Source organism: Pleurodeles waltl, chromosome 7, assembly GCF_031143425.1.
Source record: "Pleurodeles waltl isolate 20211129_DDA chromosome 7, aPleWal1.hap1.20221129, whole genome shotgun sequence".
Classification (NCBI taxonomy): domain Eukaryota; kingdom Metazoa; phylum Chordata; class Amphibia; order Caudata; family Salamandridae; genus Pleurodeles; species Pleurodeles waltl.
Genome location: NC_090446.1, coordinates 855,557,403 through 855,577,978, shown reverse-complemented (window position 1 = coordinate 855,577,978; position 20,576 = coordinate 855,557,403). Strand labels below are relative to the sequence as shown.

The window sequence follows — 20,576 nt, the reverse complement described above, 5'->3', positions numbered from 1 at the left end:
TCCAGATGAGATGGAGAGGAGTCCCTATTACCTCCTGGTCTGTCTTCCTTGCCCCAGTATTTACGTCATGAGCTTTAGCCTCCCGACAGAAACTCCAAAGTAAAAAAAAATAGTACACTAGTTAACCATCCCTCCAATATGGCCGGCTTCCCCTTAACCCTCACAGTGCATAAAGAGGAAGTCGACCCACATCACATCCTGTTTTTTAGTTTCTGGATTGAGTAACTGTGAGTCAAGTCGTAAGATTCAAGTAAGGATTTAAAGGGGCAGAGGTCTGGCAGGAGAAGACTCACTGTGTCTATTGTTTTCGAGGTATAGGGTGAGCAGACCCTTTGGTTTGGAGTGTATTGATTCGATTTTGGTGGGTCCGGACTGGTGCTGAGTACTCCACCACTGTGGGATTTTGTATTGGGCATACCTGCTCGGAGGTCCTGCTATAGTGGACTCAGTTTGGGGCAGAGTGCTGCCATTGTTGCAGACGGGGTGCTTCTGCTGCCTGTGACGTGCAGCTCAGCTGCTTTGATGCTCAGTGGGAGCAAGCAATTTTGGACAGTACGGAAACATTACCATGGGTCAAAGCAGGCGGCAGGCGCTTGGGGCATTGGAGGTGGGGCCTAGTATGGTTGCTGGGAGATTATGACGCTTTTTGCTGTAGTCTTAGTCTATCTCTTAGCAACCATAAAAGTGGAAGAGAAGCTCAAGGAGTGACATGTGCAGGGGCAGGAATTGAAAGACGTCCTGCAACATGTCAGACACAACTTGAAGTTTCTTGGCATGGTTGTGCAGGAGAAAAGTGAGGATTGTTTTCTCCCAGTATCAAAGCGTGGAACTTGAGTCACTGCTGCTCCAATATTCTGTTAAAAGGATGATGGAAAATGAATGGAAGGAGGTGGACAAGCTTACTTTTAGATTCTTATCAAGGAGGTATCTGTTGCAGGATTATGCAGAGCACTCTCCAGCATCCATCAAGGTGGATTCCTTGTTGGCAGGTCTAGAGTCCCAGGGGGCTAATATTTCCTGGGATGCTGCCCGACCAATCTGGTGAAAAGAAAGGTTGATGTTGCAGTGAAACGTACCTTTGCGTTATCTAACTGTGCTATTAGGACGGCAGCTTATTCCTCCTATGCCATTCAGTCCTTGATGATGGATTTTCTGACTCTGGCAGAATTAATGACTCAAGAGGAGGATATTACACATACATTGGCTCTTATGAAGCAGTAGGTGCATCTGTTGTCAGATATTTCCTTTGATTCCCCGGGCGTGGCAGCATCCAGGGCTGGTTCTTCAATTGCAGCCATGTGATAGTTGTGGTTATGGTCTTGAAAGGCAGATGCTGAGTAGAAGTCATTATTGATGAAAATTCCCTTTTCTGGGGTTGAGCTCTTAGGCCCCCCTTTAGAGGAAATGCCCAAAAAGTCAGTGGTGCACTACAAGGTGATGGCCCTTGAGAAAATGGGTAAACAGAATTTTTTTACTTATAAAAGAACATTTGGGGCAGCCAGGCAGGATAAAGTCAACCAGCCCTTCTTTGGTGGGGGCGTGGCCAGGGCTCCCTTTCCACTGAGAAATCCCAATTCCCGGCTGGTCCAATGGCCCCTTAGCCTTCCTTCAAGCCCTGACTACATGACTGGTATGCATGCCCCTGTGGGTGGATGGTTGGTTTGGTTCTCCTGGATTTGGGAAGAGACAATGTCAGATCATTGGGTTCTTCAAGTGGTGAAGAATGGTTTCCGGTTTGGTTCCTATCTTTCCCACCAGATGTTTTTTTAACTACTTCTTGTCCAAAGGATGGAGTGAAAAGGTAGGCTTTGCAGAACAGAGTTCAAATGGTTATGGAAAAAGGAGCCGTGGTGCCTATGCAGACTTCGCAACAGGGAAAGATGTATATTACATTATTTTTCTGGTGGAAAAACATTTAGGCAAGCTCAGGCCTTTAATTGATTTAAAATGGTTAAATCAGTTCATACTCTAAGTGAGGTTCGAAAGGATGGCGCTACAGAACATTCTTCCCTTCATCCACCAAGGAGATTTTCTGGCATACTTGGATTTACAGGATGCATATATGCATGTTCCTGTCCATCCAAGGTCACACAGGTTTCTCCAGTTCTGTGCGCAGGGACAGCTTTATTAGTTCAAGGAGTTCTTCCCCTAGGGTTTTTATTAAAGTTCTTGCCTTCCTTATTGGTATCATGCATACGAAGGGGACTAAGGTGTTTCCATATCTTGATAATTTGCTAATTTCTGCCTCTTCTTTCTTCAAGGAGGAGCTTCAGGTCCAGGAGGTCTGCAGAGTATTGCCAGCTCACAGATTATTTTTCAATCACAAGAAATTAAATCTCACTCCAATGCAGGACCTGACTTTCATTTGGGCACATTTCCAGACATTGGTGGGAAAGGTATTCCTGCCTGTGGACAGGAAACAGACTCTGGTGGCGGAAGTCCAGGGATTACTTGCAAAAACATTGTCCTCCTGTAAAACAATGGTTGAGGCTACAGTGCCTGATGTCAGTCTCTTTTATGGTCCTCTCCTGGGCATGCCTACATTTCCTCCCCATGATCAATTACTTACTGTCCCACCTGGTACTGAGTTTTCTGGAAAATACCCGGGGGGTGCTGGTTACAGAGGTTGTGAGGGAGGCTTTGAGTTGATGGTTGGATGATGTGAATCTGCCAAGGGGAAATTTGTTCCAGGTAGTGCCATCCAAAGTTGTGACCACAGATACAGCACGGAGGGTTAGGGTAAGACCCTGGGAGACCTGTCATTGCAGGGGAGATGGTTGAAAGTTCAGGCTGCTTGTTCCTCCAGTTACAGAGAGTTGAAGGCAGTACATTTGGGTCTCCTGGCTTTTTTCCCTTAGTTGGAAGGTCATCATGTACAGACCCGGATGGACAACAATGTGGTCATGCAGTATAAGAATCACCATGGGGGCTTTCAGGGTTTGCAGCTGGGCGGAGAGATCTCAGGTCTCTGTCTGCAATCTACTTATCCGGGAAGAATAACCGGGTGGTAGACAAGCTCAGTCCTGTATTCTCATTCATGAGCTGATTGTCTTTGATGATGGAGGTGTTCTGTCTACTGCAGAAGAGATATGGGATTCCAAGTAGAGACCTGTTTGTCTCAAAAGACTATGCCAAACTGCCACATTTGTGCACAATTGTTCCTTTCCGTGAGGCATGGAAATTGGACGCAATGTTATTCACATGGCTGGAGGGGTTGCTTTAGGCATTGCCCCGATCCCTTTGATTCCCAGGGTATTGCAGAAAATCAGGTAGGACAAGGCTCTGGCAGTACTGGTGGTTCTAAGGGTGACAGAGGCACCCTTGGTTTCCCCTGTTGTTGAAGTTGGCAATTCAGCCACATTGGGAGATTCCATGTCAACCGTGCACCCTGATGTGTCCCAGTCTCCCGTTCACAGTCCTTCAAACCCTGCACCTTCAGGCCTGGTGTTGAAAAGTATAGTCTGATGGTTAGAGACTGTTCGTGAGTGGTGGCAGATTTGATCCAACAGTCTTACTGGCCTTTGACTTTGCGGGCTTATACTAAGCTTTGGGAGCTTTATGTTAAATGATTCGCTGGACAGAGTCTTGACCCAGACAACTTAGATCCCATGAAGGTTCTGAACTTCATGTCTGATGGGTTTGCTTTGGGATTGGTCTCTTTGAATCTGAGAGCACATTGGGCTGTGCCTCAGGCTTTTAAATCTCCATGGTTTGATAATTTGGCGCAAGTGTTAGCAAGGCTATTGAGATCTTTTTCTTTGAAGAGGCCTACGGCTATAGCGATAGTTCCTTTGTGGGACTTACCATTTCTGTTAAAAGCCCTACAATGGGAGTCTTTAGAACCTCTAGACTCAGTGGCCCCAAATTCATGACCCTCAAGGTTGTCTTTTTGGTGGCGATTTCTTCAGTTGGGAGGATTGGCGAATAGGGTTTTCATCTGAGCTTTTTTTTAGAATTTTGGTGGATAAAGTGATTTTTAAAGCTCACTGCAGTTTCCTCCCTATGGTTTCTTCCTATTTCACAGATCAGTGGAGGTGGTCCGCCTTGCTTTTTTTCCCCAATCCTGCGTCTGAAGAAGAGGCTTTATCGCACCTATTGGATGTTAAGAAGGCATTGTTGATTTACCTGGTCAGGACAGAGAGTTTCAGGAAGGAGGCAGTCTGTTTGTAACTTTTGGGTCGGTGAGGAATGGTTTGAAGCCCTTGAATTCCATGCTTAGTCAGTGGACCAAGCAAGCAATTTAGTTGACTTATGAGTCTCAGGGTCCGGAAGTCGAGTGTAGGGTTCAGGGGAGATCCACAACAGCCTTACAAGCTTCTTGGGCTGTGTTTAATGGGGTTTTGATGGAGGAAATCTGTAATGCAGCCTCCTGGGCTACTACTCATAATTTTACGGAGCACTATAGATTGGAGTTTGGGGGTGGTGTCTCTATGTCTTTCACCTCTACTATGATTTGACATGTTTATTCTGCATTATTTTTGTGATATATTTTTATTAAAGCATACCTGTTGATGATTCTGGCATAGTGGCCTTTGTTATTTTTGACAACACAGCAATTTCTGACTTGCGTATCTGCTCATGATGTAAATACTGGGGTGAGAAAGAGGGACAAGGATTTAATGCCTCGGTTATTTACTGGTAATCTTCAGTACAGTAAGTCCTGGTCTTCCTTGCCTCAGTATGGCTTCCCACCCCTCCGTGTCCTGTATGAACCAGCTTCAGATGTGGGATGTGATGTGGGTCGACTTCCTCTTTATGCACTGTGAGGAGAAAGTGGAAGTCAGCCATATTGGAGGGATGGGAAACTAGTGTACTAACGTTTTTGGCTTTGGCGTTTCTGTCAGGAGGCTAAAGCTCATGACATAATTACTGCAATGAGGAAGACCTGACTCAGAGTAATGAAGATTACCTGTAAGTAACTGGGGCATTAGCAGATCAAAACCAAAATTATTATTGATACAAAATTATACTTATGTTATAATACAGCACATTTCATAGATATACAACATCCCTCCATGTATTGCTTCTAAATCGTTTTTGATTAACCACCAATGGTACATAGGTGTTTTTTGTGTTTTTACAGCATGGATGCTGTTTTACCAAATGTGGAGTGAATTTTCATTAAACAAAAATCATGATGAGCTAGAATAATTAATTTTCTGAGCTAAAATATATTTATTTTGAAACATTCGTGACAGGAGGTATATTTTTTATTTTCATAGCATGGTAGAAGCATTGAAAACATAGGTATTTAACTAAATTTTGGTTCTAAAACTATGACTATAATGACCAATAAGTTAAGTAACAACAATTAAATGGCCAATAAGAGAATTAAATCCAGTGGTAAATCCTAAACCTATTTAAAGCACTAGAAAGTTCTGACAGTAGTTGGTAGAAGAAAATGTAGCCTCTCTATAATTATCAAACTATATTTATTTTTTTAAATGTATGTTATAAAAAAGAAACACCAGGTCAATGTAGACAAACGTACAAGACAATGTTAAGCATGCTTTTAATCCATCCGCCCCTCCCAGGTATGACCGCTCATAATGAAATGGCATATCCTGTTGGAATCTAGCATACAAGAATGGAAGGCAATATCAGGGGAGGGTGGGAACAAAGAACTGTCACAAATATGGCCGAACTTGGATTAATGAACATTTTCAGTAAGTAATTAGGTCAGTACCACCTCATTCCCTTTCTGGTAACAAAATTAACAGGTGACAGTGTAACAATCAGCCAACCTGTACAAACAAACATTAGCCACATGGAAGCCAATAGTATGCAACATTATGAATATCTAGTCAAGGAAGACAGCTTTTTTTTCTCTTTAGGGGGACATGATGGCCACGTAGCGCTGAGGCTGTGAGCTTCCGATTCTCCGGCTGATGTGCGTTGGAGATGCTGGTGCTGTGAAAATGCCTCTGATGTGCCTACCCCGCGGTCCTAGCCCCGGGCACCTTGCAGGGCAGCGCGGGGAGGTGAAGAACGCCAGGGAGAGGATCGGTAATGGGGGAATTAAGCCCTGGAAAGATGCTGCAAGGGTTTTTCAGCAGGGGAGACGCGGACTGGCTCTCTGCCACTGCCTGGGGGCCCCTGTTTCTATGGCTTTTTTCTGGAGGAGTGAGGCAGTGAGCAGAACCCAGTTTTGGGCCAAAACCTTGGGTTGCACGGTAGGGAAGGCTCTGCACATGACGCTAGTGAAGTTAAGGGCCCGGGGAGTCAGCAGTGGCCCATCACTGGCGTCAAAGCAGCAGCCGCATTTTTTTATGGGGGTAGTGGGCCCCCTTGTGAGGGTCCTGTTAGAGCTGCAAAAGTACTTGGTCAGGAGGGGGTTTGTAAGAGAAAAAATAAGGGGGCCATAAAAGCTAAAAGCTAAAAAAGAGTGCTTTTTGGTTCACCCGCAGTTAGAGGCAAAACCGGTGGGCAGGCACTGTAGTAACCTGGGTGACCCTCGTAAGGTTTCTAGTGTTCAAGGCCACCTATCAGGAGCAGTTAGTTTGGTCTCCCCCTTAAGCCCTTTTTTAAAAGGACTATACGTGGCTCTGAAATGCAGTCCTTACAGAGCTCTGAATTATCTTCCCCCTCCCCGGTCTCTCTTGCTTGTTCTTATTGAACGTTCCCGAAGGGCTAGAAGGGGATAATATTAAAGATTATGTAATGATGTTGTTTAAGAAATGTTTTCATTCTATGGATCATTGAAAGATGGAAGAAAATATCCAGAGAATTCATCATGACCCCTTTAGGAGAAAGCCCGGTAGGAAGTCTCAAAGGAAAATTCTTGTTAACTTTGGTACTTATACCATTAAGGAGAAAATACTATCAGATGCCCTAAAGGCGAGCAATTTCTCAATGGGTGACTGGTCGTTAAAGATACGTTTAGACCTTTCTAGGGCAACGCTTGACAGGCAATGGGAGTTGGGGAAGTATATGCAGGAGCTTAGGTCTTTTGGAGCTACGGTTCAAATGAGATTTCCTGCATTTTTGAAGATTATGTGGAACAATACTATGTTTAATATCAGAGACCCTGCGGATGTTCGGGCTTTACTTGATAAGATGAAGTCTTCAGGTTGATGGCTTGCTCTTTTTGTTTTGTTTTTTGTCAAAGTCGCCTGGAAACCAAGCTCAAATGGGTGGTTGTATTCACCTAATTCGATGCTATGGGAGGGTTCCCCATTGGGGGTGGGTGGTTGAGGTTCATGGGGTTTGTTGGTTGGTGGGTTGTTAGCACTAGGAATGTGGGGTGTGGGGTGGCGGGGCTCGGGGATTATGCATTTTTTGGAAAAAGTCCTCAAGAATGTGGCAAGTGGCTGTGTGACGGATCTTGTGTTATTTTTTGTGTTTATGATTTTTCTTTTTTTTTCTTTTGGTCTCCTTTTTGACTGATGGCTAGTCGAAACAAGGTGTTGATTACATTTTTATCTTGGAATGATAATGGCCTGTGGGTTCCAGGGAGGAGGAGGAGAATATTTGAGTTTTTGAAAAGGATAGAAGAAGAGGTGATTATTTTACAGGAAACCAACCTATTAGAAGCAGAATGGGAAGAGTATCTCAAATACTTTAATTGGGTGGGATTCTGTGCATGTACTAATCAATCTTGTGTTGTGAAGGGGGTGGCAATTCTCATTAAGAAGTTGGTTACTATGAAAGTAGCAAAAGTTATAAAGGATTCTAAAGGTAGGTGGTTGACTGTGGAGGTTGCCCTATATGGGGTTTGGTTTACTATTGCTGGTTATTATGGGGCCAATATTGATGACCCCGCACCATTTCAAGACCTTTATAGCCATCTTCTGGCTGCTAAGCACCCGATTTTAGTAAGGGGGGACTTTAATATTTTATGATAGACTCACTGTGAATTCACCCAAAACCCAGCAGTGTATAAAACAAGGAATGTTGGATCTTGGCCTGATAGATATTTGGCATGAGAATGGTGGGGTAGGATCGCGGTTTACATTTAATAACAAAAAGTATGGCCATTACTCCAGGATCGATTTCTTTTTATTACAGCAACAGTTGAGGGATATGGTTAGATCAGTAACTCATGCACCAGCGCATCTTTCGGACCATTCAGCTATCAGAATGCAGGTTTGTTTTGAAATTTTTCCATCCATTCCTAGGTGGACAGTCAATCGTGCTCTTTTCTTGGACAAAGTGATAGTAGAGGGTCTGAAGAGGGGCACTAGAGAATTTTTGGGATTTAATTATTGATCTACTACACAGCAGCTACAGTGGGATGCTTATAAAGCATTCATTAGAGGTAGGTTAGTTGCTTTGGCTAATTGGTATTATCGGGAAGACAAGAATCAGCTTAAACAACTAGAGTCTCGTGTCGCCGCCTTGCAGGAGGCTACTCAAAAAGCTGAAGAGAGCCATTTGGACTCTGAATGCTCAGCTGGAGTGGGTTATAAAGAATTTGGGGTTATATCTTGAGAAGAAAATTAGAAGGTTGTGGGAATGTAGCAGGTTTGCTCACTATGAGTACGCAGAAGGTTGTGGGAAGCTTTTAGCTTGGAAGATCAAAACAGATCGCTCCAGGAATTTTGTTTCCTCCATTAGAGCAGAGGTTACTGGAGCCCTAGCTACAACTGAAGCTGAGATAGAGGAGGCATTTATAGGCATTTTTCAGAACCTTTACACTGAAGACCTGCATGTTTCCGAATCGTCGGTAAGAACTTATTTGGATGCCCTTCATCTTCCTCAGTTGTCAGAAGAGGATCAGATACAAATGGTCAGGGAGATAGATGGTGAGGAAGTGCAGGCTGCAATTCAGAGCTTAAAGAAGGCGGAGGCTCCTGGCCCAGATGGTTTGCCTAATGAATTATATTGTAATTTACGTGAGGAGTTAATTCCATTCCTGACAGAATTGTTTAACCTTCTCTTACAGGAAAGGGCTGTCATGCCTAAATCCTGGGATGAGGCGATTCTCCTTCTAAAGCCAGGGAAAGATCCAGCTTCTTGTAGCTCATATAGGCTATCTCCCTGTTGAATTCGGATTACAAGAACTATACACATATTTTGTCCAAAAGGCTTCAGGATGTGATTTGTAAATTGATACTCGTGAATAAGAAGGGATTCGTTAGAGGTAGACAATTGCATGAGTTAACCCATGATTTGCTGGGTGCTGTGGATTTGGCGGTCTCTGAAAAAGTTCCCTTATCGGTCCTTACTTTTGATGCCACCAAAGCTTTTGATCGTGTTAATTGGCGTTTTTTGCAATGTGTTATGGAGGGTCTTAGGCTGGGCTCTAAATTTGTTGGGACTATGCAGGCTATATATAAGGCCCTGTTCACCAGCATTATGGTAAATGATAGGATTTCCCCCAGATTTAGGATCGAGAGAGGGACGTGACAGGGTTGTCCCCTGTCTCACCTTCTCTTTGATCTATATATTGAGCCTTTGGCTGCTACAATTAGAGTAGACATTGACATACCTTCCTTTAAGTGTCTGGGTTGGGAAAAATAGGTGGCTTTGTATGCGGACGACCTTATGATTTATATTGGCCATTTGCCACTTGTTTTTCCTAGAATCCTGCAATGTTTAAAAGACTTTGGTGAATTGTCAGGTTATTCTGTTAATTCTGAGAAAACCGAAATTATGTGCTGGAACACCACCTATAATAGCCCTTTAGTCAAGCTGCAGATCAGATATTTGGGGGTTCAAGTTATTTCTGACTTGAATGATCTAGCACATTTCAATTTTGAAAAGATTTGTAAGGAGACCCGTGCTTTGTTTAAGACCTGGGCTTCCTTTATCATTTATAGGGAGAGTTAATGTTCTTAAAATGATTATTCTTCCCAAATTTACTTTTCTGTTTAATGCTATTCCTCTGGAATTCAAGAAAGGTGGTTTAAAAACATACAAGCAGATTTAACTTATTTTGTATGGTCCTCCAGAGGGGTTAGGATCGCTTGGCATAAGTTATGTAGGCCTAAGTGTAAAGAGGGGATTGCGGCTCCAGACTTTAGTAAATCTTATTTGGCTTTTCATTTGAAGAATGTTCGGTTTTTACTATGTGACAGTTCAGAATACACTTTTTTGTGGGCTGTATTGAGTCAAGAGTTTTCAGCTGCTGGTAGTTTCTTCTTGTATAAGTTTGGTCATCCCAAATTCTTTTAAAAAGTTAGTTTGAAACTTCTCAAAGATGCTGCTAGAGTCTGGTGGCTGGCTCGGCAAGCACTAGGTATTCACTATTATAGTTTTTGGGCTCCTGGTTTAGGCTCTGGGAGCTAACAGATTATAGGCTTTCCAAGTTTAAATACTTGCAGCTATTGAGTTGGGCAGCTTCCCTTCAAGAGGGGGGGGGCACTAAGAACTACTGGGAGGAGAGGCTGTTAACAGGTTTGATTCATAAATAGATTTTAGTCTGGTATGGGGTGTTGCTTGAAGCTTCGGACTCAGAGGCCTCCCTCCCAGAGAAGAAGTGGGGTAGTGTCTTGCCAGCCACAGTTATAGCACAAATTTGGGAGTTTTCATTTTCCATGCTTTGGTCAGTTACTAGATCAGTTGCCCTGCAGAAGAACCATCTGTATACAATAGACATCAAATCAAATCAAATCATTAACATTTATAAAGCGCGCTACTCACCCATGCGGGTCTCAAGGCGCTAGGGGAAAGGGGGAGGGTAACTGCTGCTCGAAAAAACAGGTTTTTAGGAGTCTCCGGAATGCGGAGTGGTCCTGGGTGGTCCTGAGGCTGGTGGGGAGGGAGTTCCAGGTCTTGGCTGCCAGGAAGGAGAAAGACCTCCCACCCGCCGTGGAGCGGCGGATGCGAGGGACGGCAGCGAGCGCGAGGCCAGAGGAACGGAGGAGGCGGGTGGGGACGTAGAAGCTGAGGCGTCGGTTGAGGTATTCCGGTCCCTTGTTGTGGAGGGCTTTGTGTGCGTGGGTGAGAAGTCGAAAGGTGAGCCTTTTGCTGACTGGGAGCCAATGCAGGTGTCTCAGGTGTGCAGAGATGTGGCTGTTGCGGGGTACGTCGAGGATGAGGCGGGCCGAGGCGTTTTGAATGCGTTGCAGGCGATTTTGGAGTTTGGCGGTGGTCCCAGCGTAGAGGGTGTTGCCGTAGTCCAGGCTCACGGTTTTTCTAGTGTCGGCGGGGATCCAGCGGAAGATCTTGCGGAGCATGCAGAGGGTGAGGAAGCAGGCGGAGGACACGGCGTTGACTTGCTTGGTCATGGTGAGAAGGGGGTCCAAGATGAAGCCGAGGTTGCGGGCGTGGTCTGTGGGGGTCGGTGCGGTGCCGAGGGCCGTGGGCCACCAGGAGTCGTCCCAGGCGGACGGGGTGTTGCCGAGGATGAGGACTTCCGTTTTGTCAGAGTTCAGCTTTAGGCGGCTGAGCCTCATCCAATCTGCGACGTCCTTCATCCCCTCTTGTAGGTTGGTCTTGGCGCTGGCGGGGTCCTTGGTGAGGGAGAGTATAAGTTGGGTGTCGTCGGCGTAGGAGGTGATGATAATGTCGTGCTTGCGTACGATGTTGGCGAGGGGGCTCATGTAGACATTGAAGAGTGTTGGGCTGAGCGATGAGCCTTGAGGTACACCGCAGATGATCTCGGTGGGGTCTCAGCGAAACGGTAGGAGGTAAACTCTTTGGGAACGGTTTGAGAGGAAGGAGGCGATCCAGTCCAGGGCCTGGCCTTGGATCCCGGTGGAGTGGAGGCGGGTGATTAGGGTGCGGTGACAGACAGTGTCGAAGGCAGCCGAGAGGTCGAGGAGGATGAGGGCGACTGTTTCACCGTTGTCCATCAGGGTTCTGATGTCGTCTATGACTGAGATGAGGGCGGTTTCCGTGCTGTGGTTGGTTTGGAATCCGGTTTGTGAAGGGTCGAGCAGGTTGTTGTTTTCCAGGAAGGTGGTCAGCTGTTTGTTGACGGTCTTCTCTATTACCTTGGCTGGGAAAGGCAGGAGAGAGATGGGGCGGAAGTTTTTCAGATCGCTCGGGTCAGCCGTAGGTTTCTTTAGGAGGGCGTTGACTTCGGCGTGTTTCCAGCATTCGGGGAAGGTAGCAGAAGAAAAAGAAGAGTTGATGACAGCCTGGAGGTGCGGGGCGATGATGTCGTCGGCTTTATTAAAGATGAAGTGAGGGCAGGGGTCCGAAGGGGCGCCGGAGTGGATAGAGTTCATGATGGATTTGGTTTCTTCAGTGTTGATGCGGGTCCAGTTGTTGAGGGTGAAGGCCGGGGGTGCGGGTTCGGTGATGTTTGGTTGGGTCTGGTGTCCGAAGCTGTCGTGGAGGTCTCTGATCTTGCGATGGAAGAAGGTGGCGAGGGATTTGCCCAAATCCTGTGAGGGCGTGACGGCGTTGGGGTTGGAGAACTCCTTGACGATGCTGAAAAGTTCTCTGCTGTTGTGGCTGTTTTTGTCCAGTCTGTTGGTGAAAAAGTTCTTTTTGGCACTGCGGATCAGGTGGTGGTGTTCGCGGGTAGCGTTCTTGAGGGCGGTCATGTTGTCAGCGGTGTGGTCCTTGCGCCAGGCCTTCTCGAGGGTGCGACAAGTTTTCTTTGATTCTTTGAGGGTGTCAGAGAACCAGAGAGGTTTTTTGGTGTTGGTCTGTCGATGCGTGCGTTTGAGGGGAGCAAGGTTGTCTGCGCAGTTGGAGATCCAGTTTGTGAGGGTGAGGGCTGCGTCGTTGGGGTTGGTGGTGAGGGTGGGTTGGTTGGCGATGAGTGCGGAGAAGAGTTGCTCTTCGGGGATCTTGTTCCACTGTCGACGAGGGATGGGTTGAGTGCGGAGGTGGCGGGTCTCGCGTCAGAATGTGAAGTGGACACAGCTGTGGTCGGTCCAGTGTAGAGCTGAGGTGTGGCTGAAGAAGATGTGTTTGTTGGCGGAGAAGATAGGGTAGAGCGTGTGTCCGGCGATGTGGGTGGCGGTGTTCACCAGTTGCTTGAGGCCGAGGTTCGCGAGGTTGTCAAGCAGGGCGGTGGTATTGGGGTCGTTGTTCTGTTCCAGATGGAAGTTGAGGTCGCCTAGGAGGATGTAGTCCGGCGAGGTGAGGGCGTGCGGGGAGATGAAGTCGGCGAGGGACAGGGTTTACTGGACACCCCAGAGGTTAACCGCTTTGGGTAAGGTAGAAAAGAAGTGCCCACGTTGTGAGGTGTCTAATGCAGATGATATACACATGTTCTGGAGTTGCCCTAACCTCTTTTCTTTTTGGTCCTCGGTTAATGGCTTTCTTAAACAGGCTATTTGCACGGGGGTGGAAGTGACTCCAGTATTAGTGTTTTTCGGGGTTTCTCTGGGTACCTCATGGGACTCTAAGTTGTCTAGATCACATAAGGGTATGATGTTTTTACTGATGTTGCTGGCTAGAAGACAAATATGTTTAAACTGGGTTAAATCTATATCTCCGAATATTTGTGACTGGTTTGCATCTGTTAATTATTTTTGTGATTTGGAACGCATGGGCCCGTTGGGTATCAGAGATGAAAGTTGGGCCATTTGGGATAACTTTGTGCAAACTGTCACCTCAGACATATAGTCCAATGATTATTACCACCTCCTTCTGTACACTTTCTTGCCCTGCCCCTGTCTCGTGGCTGGCGGCCGGCTGGTGGTTTTGCAGGTCACGAGTCTTGGTACCGGCAAGGAGAGGTGAATGGCTGCGTTTGCTCAGGTTGGATCTGACTATATTGGATCTCCTTACGTGATGCAGGTTGATGACCCTCAAGTAGCAATTTGGGATTTTTCTTTCTTTATTATTATGAGGACGAAAAAAAAAAAAAAAAAAGGAAGACAGCTTGGAGAAAGATATACTATGCAAAGAATGAAATCCTAAAACAGAGCAGAGCAAGGGCCATCCGTCATCAATTCGTAATGTTTCTTTATTCCAACAGACCTATTATATGCTTTATGTCATCAATGAAAGCGTTTCTGTGGCCTGATATAGAGTGTGGAAGAAGGGTACACCATAAAAGAAGTGCCATAGGATATAATGTATTAAAGAGGCATATAGAATATCTGTCGTCTTTGTGATGGAGTAACCCTGACTCACTTTCTCTACATGACAAAGGTACTTTTACCTGCCATTTAACTGCAGCCCAGCCAGAGCACAGTGATGCTCCTTGCAGACATATTTTTGTACTATGTTTGGGTAATGTAAATATACATGGCAGCCCGTATACGACATGCACCCTTCAATGCCATAAGTGCATTTTTAGCGCCATTTACAATGGACATAAAGGTAAGTTAACCAGGCCACTTATTTTTTCTGATCAGATATTGACCAAGAGAAAGAGGAAGACAGCACACAAACAGGAAAGAAGGAGGAATAAAAATATGGAAACACTGTCAAAAAGGGAGAATGCAGGGACCCGCAAGAGTGAGATAAATGAGCGGTATTGTATGAAAGTGGATTAAAGAGGTCTGCCCTGAGTTCAAGACTATGCAGCGTTGGTAATCAGCTCACCGACATTTAATAGCACCAGCACAAATTATTGCACTAATTAAGAACTTGCACCTCTCAAATTGAATCAATAAGCACGTTTTATTGCCTTGTACATGTAAGGCTAGAGTTAGCCAGCTGACTTTGGAATATCTAGACCATGGGTGCTCGCGAACATTTTCCCAGGTGCCAAAAAGCTTAGTCTCTGATGGCCGCATTGATGACAGCAGGGTGGGTGGTTTTGTTGTGGAGGTCCAGTAAGGTGGTTGCAGGGGAACCTAAGCATATACTTAGGTTCCCCTGCAATCAATCACAGTTTGACTACTTTACCAAATTGTGTGATCCAACGCAATTGTTTTATTTGGCTTTCCCTCTTTTTTCTTCATTATCACATTTAAGACCTCGAAATACATGACTTAAGGATAAGGCATACACAAAACCTTCTCCTGTGTTTGGCTCAATAACCTATAATATTGGTCATGTATAAAAGGGACCCGGGCCACCCAAAGAGTGAACATAACAATGGTCTTGTCTCTTAGTTCACTATTGGCATTGTTGTCAGGGTAGGGGGAATAACGTGTCTAAACTCGTCCCAAAACTTCCACTTTAAAAAAATAGGTCTCAATGCGCTGGTATAATCTGATATACTAAGGTGAAACGGTAGTACATGTAAATGAAATACAGTTTTTGAATTTTGAAGAGACTATCATATTTTTTACACTTTTGCTGCAATTTAAGTGATGCAGGGCGATCTAGTAACTTCCTTTGTTTAATTTCAATTAACCTTTAAATATATGTTTGCCCAATTATTTTGCATTGTTTTTTTAGTGCTGAGTGTAGTAAACTGTAGCCCAGTGCTGCTGTTGACCTGGGGCCGCATGCAAAAGGCCGCCTGCATCCCCGAGTCGTACTTGAGTACCAGTGATCTAGACTAACTTCATGCCCACGAAATGTGTCTCTAGATTGTTGAAAAAACGTTGAGCGCAACCCTGAGGGACACCCAACATTTTCGAGACCTCAATAAGGAATGATAGTTGCAATGGAAATATGCCAGAAGGAAGCATACACTTACCACAGAATAAGTTCTGTTTTACTTGGGGAAAGAAACACACGGCTAGGAAATAGAACAATGAATGGCTTATGGGGGAAAAGCTTAATACTACGGAAGGCCTATTATTTCACTTGTAGAGATGACAATGGCTATTATCTGTGAGACTGTTCTGAGATGGATGTGTCGAACCTATAATCTTCATTTCACAGATGAAAGCCAGGCTGTAAAAATAAAAAGCATGACTGACAGCCATACATTAAAAACCACTGTCAAGAGAGTTGTGCAGGCTCTTCATAATGATGCGGTTTTGTAGAACATTTTATTTCCCATTTAGATTTATATTTCTGGCAGCGCTGAAGAAACAACTAACATGCACACAATCTTTTCTTCTATCTCTGCAGTGCGGAATGCAAAATGAAGCAGTTGCTCGCTGAACCAACAGAGGAAAGGTGATGAAAACAGCTTCTTCAACGATTCCCTTATGATAAAACCGCAGTAGTAATCACTGTATGGCACTCTTACTCCAGCAATAAGAAGTAGATGTCAGATGGCCTACTCGAAGAGTTGACACGTGGACATTAGCAGAAGAAATATTAACTCCCCTTAAAGACATTTTGACTGTTGGGAAAAACTTACTAAATCCTGTATCACTTCTGCTAATTTAAACATTCGCGGGACAAAACGGGATCTATTTCTGGATGCTGAAAACGTTCAGATGGGATTTTTGCATTTAGTGCTTGGGTTAACTGTAAGCTTGGTCTCCCTAGAACTCCTCTCCAGATGAGTGTCTTTCAGCCGGCCTCATTTCTGTGGCTTGCCCTTCTAAATTAATATTCTGCTTTGATACAAAGTAGGCAAGGCATCGGAAATTAACGGAATTTCTGAGATCTCTTAACATTCAGAATCAATGTATAATACTACAGAGGGGCTGGCAGTAAGGGCTATGTTCCTAGGTAAAAATGATGCCGACACCTAGAGGCTGCCAAAGCACTTTAGACAATTACAGACACAGAAGTAGAGCCACATAATATACCAAAGCATCTTGGGAAAAAAACAAAAAAACAATAACAACAGTTACATTAAGGTATTTCACACAAATGAGCTTCGTAAGCTAAGGATAGTGTTGGCAGTGTTTCAATACAGTGTACCAGAGGAAATATGATCCTACTTGTACAACCCTAACAGTAGTGTTTAGGCACAGCATATAATGTTAAACATAATTAAAGTGCCTAGCTGGTCTATTAGTCCTAGTTACATCAGCATCGCTAGCAGCTGCAATGTGTCTCTCGGTGGCTAAATGTTTTTGGAATTGCAGATGTTTATATTTCTCTCTTAAAGGTCTCCTAAGAAGAAGAGGTTCTTATGTCCAGGGATAAGGAGTTCTTTGAAGCACTCAGAGAAGGATGGCTTTATTGCATGGGTACTCACAGACATTTTTCCAGGACCCAAAAAGTTCTGGTCTGTGATGTGCCCAAGAGTCGCATTGATACCAGTGGGGTGGCGATCGGGTGAGGGCGTTGTGAGGGATTGACGGTAAAGTGGGTTTAGGGAAAACGATGCACATACAACTAATGGCTGAATTGAACTATGTAAAAACAGAAAACCTGAGATTAATCACGGCTTTACCACTTTCCAAATTGTATGATCACAGGCAATTGTTTTAATTCACTTTCCTTACTTTTTCTTCATTATCACATATAAGAGGACCTCAAAATAAATGATTTCAAGAGGTGTGCTGTACAAAACTTTTTTTCTGTGTTCTGTGTATATAAACTATAATATTGCTCATGTACAATAGGAACCCAGGTCAATGAACAACTGACCTTCCTCTAGAGTTTACTCTTGGCACTCTTGTCAAGGTAGGTGAAAGAATTCATCTTCCTAAATTCATGTTTGAAAACTATCACTTTTAAATTGTTACTTCTCAATGCACTGATATAATCAGTTGTACTAAGGTGAAAATGTTCTGCATGTTAATTACATGTACTTTTTGAATTTTGAAGAGATGGCCATATTTCTACACTTTTGCTGCAAGATGTGTTTAAAAATGAAGGTGTTTCTAAAGTTAAGCAGGTCAGGATTGCCTAGTTGCATCCTTTCTTTAACACCAAAAACCTTTAAATACATGCTTGACTATTTAACAGTTTTTTATTTTTAGTGCCGGGTCGAGTAAACAGCAGCCCAGTGCTCCTGCTGACCAGGAGGCCACATGTAAAGGCCAGGAGGGCCACATGTGGCCTCTGGGCCGTACTTTGAGCACCACTGCTTTAGTGTTTTGTCCTTTAAATGGTAGTATTTAAAGAACAATGGGGTCTGCCTCCACAATTGATGCTGATCATCTGCAATGGACAGTTTCTCGGCTAGATAGGTTGTGGAGATCAGGGCATTGCTTAGTCAGTTCTATTTGGGGAGTGGGAATTCCAGATAGGCCAACTAAAGAAGCAGTGGGCTGCACTATGGAGGTATGAGAGGGCCAGGGTTCAGGAAAGAGTGTTTCCATGAGGAACACCCCCCCTTTCCCCTAGCGCCTTGAGACCCGCACAGGTGAGTAGCGCGCTTTATAAATGTTAATGATTTGATTTGATTTGAATACTGCTTTGCATTAGATGGGTCTCTGTCTAGATTGTCATAGAGCGAAAACAAAGCATTGGAATGGTACGCTGAGCAATTGCCTATTTGTAAGCATTCATCCCATCACCTTTTGGGTGTTTTATTGGTGGTAGTATGCCTAGAACCTTGAGGCTGGTTCAGCTTTCCAAGTCTACTACTGCCAATTATTGTGAATTTCAAAATGTAGTATATTTGCATTAATTCAAGGAATACCTCTGTTGGTGCTTATTTAGTACATTTTTGTCACTATATTTAGGATCCTGATCCAATTGAAATGAAAACTTTGGGAAAAACCGACAGAGACATAGCAGACCTCACTCAGGGCTTCCAAGCAAAAACGACTAATTGAAGAAGGTATCACACCCCAAACAGCCCCTCTGAATTGATGCTTTACTGTCCCACCTGGGCCTCATAGTTCTCCCTGGGAACTCATGAATACTGTCATGTGAAACAAAACAATCTGGAACCCCTAATGGAATCACTTATTTTAAATGTATTTTTACTGCACACATTCATCTTCTTCTTCTCTTCTATAAGAAGCCTTGATGGTAAAGTTATCAATTCAGTCAATATGGGCAGGGATTTTTGTTTCCAGCCCTCGCCTATAACTCTTTTTATCAAGTGACTGATGGCCACATGTGTTAAGCCTGACTCGCAAATAGTGGAGGGCTCGCAGGTAGATTATTTGGACAGGCTGAGTCAGAGCTGAATTATGTGTCTGGATTGGATCTAAGAGTCCTTGCACAAGTCGAGACATGAAAATGTATATAATTGAAAAAAAATAATGTTAAAATATCATACAATCTGCTTAAAATCCCAAAAAGTATATTTATTAAACATGTGAAAGCATTTCATCTTAGTACATCACAGTATATCACTGCATTGACAGACATTTATAAAAAATGTGATAGTTTTTAGAAACATTCATGGCTTGTCTCGCAATGGTAATGCTGTTAGCGAAGTAATAGACAAGACAGAAGCAACCCAGTTTATACTAGGTTCTGAACGTAATTCAAAAATGGAAGCAAATTGGTCTTGATGCAATTACCATGCTACAAAACTCTACAAATAATCCATACAACCAGGGTCGGTCAAAAGATGGAAGGCGCATACCCATAACAAGATAAAAGGGTGGGAAGACAATGGAGTATCACCCCAATAGAGGACAATATGACCAGTATTTCCGAGAAGGACCAGGTCTGTAATTTGAGGGTTCTACTAAGACCAAGTGTCAAACAGACTATCCTAAAAAAGGTTAAACAAGGTAGAAAATCAGGACCAATGATCACATTGTGGAATGGAACAACTGCTGAAATGGCCACATACCCTCAAAGTTACAGATGTCCAAGGAGCTTGCTGAAAAATTGAGTGGCACGCAGGTTAGCGACACAACTTGGAGTTGACCTGGTTGTTGCCAACATTCATAAGAAAGAAAGGTTCTCAACCTTTGCTAGAGTATTAAGGTAGGCATTAATGGAAAAAGAGACACAGATTGAATCTCAGGTTGACAAATACACACATTGATTTTTATGACTGATAGGGGAATAGTGAAACTATTCAGAGACATAAATCCTCAAGAGCTAATTCATGTATGTGGTACAGTGCTAAGGATAGTATGACCAGTGTTGTCAAAGCCTGGACATAGTAAACTGCACGTCATATGTAGACAAATAAGGCATCTGTAAAATATAGGATATTTTAGTGTCTTTGTTCCCAAACTCAAGGTTTTCTTACATCCAATACCACAAAAAAAGAATTTGGTGCTAGTCACACCAAAATACACAAGACACTTCCCTCAGGCCAATGTCATATAGAGGTCTCGATCATGCTGAAGCAAAAACTCAGAGTCAGACCAGATGTCGAGGCATGAATCTTTCCAGGACTGGTGACTATGGACTTTCTAACTCATTCAGAGTTATACACAAACATCCTTCTGAAGAAATGCTCTAAAAAATTATAAGAAGTTTCTCAAGTAATCGACCACCATGAGCTGGTTGGCTATGGCTCACCAATTGGCTTGCTTTATCATCATCAACACTTTCTTGGAATAACAGGACCACTATGCATATCACTAATAGTGCTCAATGTGTATAGCTGATGATTAACTTCACACAAAAAACTCAACCTCCTTTAGGTCCTCATCAAAGAAACAAAATAGATAATGCCTTCCTTCAAAGGTCCTTTAAAAATGAGTCAATCATGTCATGTCACATACATTTTTACTATGTGCCTAGGCTCATGATTACAATTGTACATGGTTAGACCAGTTTGTTGTGAATGGCCAACATGTTTCATTGCCAACAAAAAACTTACAAGCAAATTCATCAGGGCATGAGGTCCAATACTCACCCAACTGTGCTCCGTACCCACAAAAGAACAACCAGGGTCAGTTTACAGAACTGAAGTAGGATATACCTTACACGATAAAAGGGTGGGAAGTCCAATGGAGTGTCATCGCTATCATGGAAAATGCCACCATTGCTGCTGAGAAGCACCAGGTCTGTAATTTGAGGGGCTCATTGAGACCAAGTATCAAACAGAC

The 20,576-nt window shown here is 43.9% G+C and overlaps 1 protein-coding gene across 1 annotated transcript in view; it reads left to right on the top strand.

Moving 5' to 3' along the window:
- The window catches only part of LOC138245633 (gamma-aminobutyric acid receptor subunit alpha-6-like), a 288,378-nt gene extending 271,222 nt beyond the window's left edge, over positions 1–17,156 (top strand). The window contains exon 10 of the mRNA XM_069199369.1: positions 15,826–17,156. The gene's annotated coding sequence lies outside the window, so the exon portion shown is untranslated. The remainder of the gene's footprint in view (positions 1–15,825) is intronic.
- The last annotated feature ends 3,420 nt before the right edge of the window (positions 17,157–20,576 follow it).